Raw genomic sequence first — 2,420 nt, forward strand, 5'->3', positions numbered from 1 at the left:
AGACACAACAGCAATAAAATTTTGAAAATTGAAAAGAAAGTGGACAACAAATTACTGACTTAGCAGATCAGAGGTAAATACCTTTTATGAGCATGAATTAAGCTGAAAATTTAAAAATAGAAAGTTTTTTATATTAGGCAAAACATAAATAGATACATAGTATAAGAGTATTGCCTAAGTTAATGTCAGGGAAGAACATTACATATAATATTAAGCATAAATTGGGGACTGAGATAATGCCCAAAGGAAGAAGTATTATCTGTAAAATGTAAGTTAAAAACTATGTACAAATTGGGAGGCTAGCCACTGTCCAAATAAGGAAGAATTGGAACATCAAAAAGAATGGGCTTCTGGTCAAGATAGCAGAATAGATGGTCTCCAGAGTCACTCTCTCCCACAAATCAACCAATTAACAACTATTAAAAAGCAATGACAGCCAAGCTGGGGCCATTAGAGCTCAGGGGAAGAGGAGGAGAGATCTATGGAGTTCATGAAGTCAGGAGAAGCCACAATGAGAGAAAGAAAGGACCACTCCCACCATTTTGAATCCTGGCTACTTCAAGGTGGAGCTGGTGAGCACATGGAGCAGCAGCTGGCAAAAGCCACAGCTGTGCCCTTTGTATGAAGTTGCTTGGAGGCAGCAGAGGAGAAGAGGGCCTTGGTGGCCCTCAGACCAGCGAAACTACTAATAGGATTCCCATGGACACACATAGAAGCAAGGAGTGACAACTGAAAAAAGGAGCCACTCAGAGGCCAGTGTGTCATTGTAAGGGACCAGCACATGGCCCATCCCATGGGAACTGTTTGGAGTGTGGGCGGTGGGGAGGACAGGCCCACCAGAGGAACACTGGGCCAGCATGGACAGCTGATCTGCCTTCCAGTCAGCACAGGACCACTCAGTGGAGACTGGTCAGGAATATAGAACTGCAGGGGGTGCAGTCTGCTGAAAGACTCAGGTCCAGACCAGAGTTTCCACACAACCCAGGTGCACCAGACCTCAGAAGAGTCAGAAGTACCAATAAAGTCAACCACTAAAACCTGAGCTGCACAAAAAGCCTTCCCCAGGGAATCAGCAGCAAAGCAGCAGTTTAGCTCAACTATAGGGCTCAAGTGCTGGTCCCCACAGGAAGTTTCTCCATTTTAGAAATAAGTAAAGGACAACAAATTAGTTCCAGTGCAGAGTTAAAGTGGTAGGAACAGCAAATAACCCAACACAGAACTGAAAGAAAAAATAAAGTACCCACAGACTATAGACAAAGTTTGATATCAACTAGTAAATGTCTAACACCACCAAAGAAAACCTATAAAATTTAGAAGGACTGGAAGCTCCCTGGACTCCCAAGCCAGCGATGGGGGAGGGCTGAGGGTCTCAGCTATGCCCCCAACACCCACAACCAGCCCAGTGCTGACCACTGAGCCACTGCAGGAAGTGCCCTGGGATCCCAAGCTGGGGCAGTACAGGGCCTCGGGCCTTGGCCACAACCCCTCAACACCCACAGCAAGCCCAGCGACAACAACAGGGCCACCATAGGAAGCTCCCCGGGCTCCTGAGCTGGGGCAATGGGGGGCCAACAGCTTCAGCCACACACCCCTGACATCTGCATCCCACCTACCAATGACCAAGCCACTGCTGGAAGCCCCCTGGTCTCCCCTGCAGGAATGAGGGGGGAGCCACAGGCCTCAACCGTGCCCCCCTCCCTCCTCCTTCCCCCACCTTATTTCCTTCCCCCTTCCCCTGTCCCCTCCCACCAGCAACAACATCTTAGAATGTAAAAGAAAAATAATACTAATAAATAAAAAAAAGAATAATGATTTAGTGGGTTTAATCATACTGAATTATAAAAATCCATGTATCTATAAAGACACTTAAAAAAGTGAAGCAAAAAAGAGAATAAGTTATCATTTGAGATGGCTTGTAAATTGATTTTTTACTTTGACAATTGTACTAAAGAGAAAGAATTCAGTGTTTATTCAACCTTTCTGTAAGAAATGTCTCTTAGAGTAACCAAATAGCCCCAATTGATGAGGGTAAGTTCTATTTTACAGAAGAATGCTAGCCACGAATGTGGGAAAAATGACTGAAGTGGGAGATCAGCATGCTGTCACCCCTATTAAAATTATTGACTTAGACAAGGATGTTCAATTTCTATTAAAACATATAGGTATATAATTGATGGTAACTAGACATTCACATAAGACCAAAAGTAACATCAGAGAGATCACTTTCTTATTACAAGGGGTGGAAGGGTTATTGATTGTTCAAGGAACGTCTCAGACCCAGGGGTGACTCTTAGCAACAAGTTGATATTTATCTTCTCTGATATGATGAAAATGCAGCATAAAGCACAACACCATCTATGATATGTTCTAGCCCAAAATAAATTAACTTGAATTCATCAACTCTTTAGTTTTTTTTTTTT

Source organism: Galeopterus variegatus, unplaced genomic scaffold, assembly GCF_000696425.1.
Source record: "Galeopterus variegatus unplaced genomic scaffold, G_variegatus-3.0.2 Scaffold2125, whole genome shotgun sequence".
In the NCBI taxonomy this organism is placed as follows: domain Eukaryota; kingdom Metazoa; phylum Chordata; class Mammalia; order Dermoptera; family Cynocephalidae; genus Galeopterus; species Galeopterus variegatus.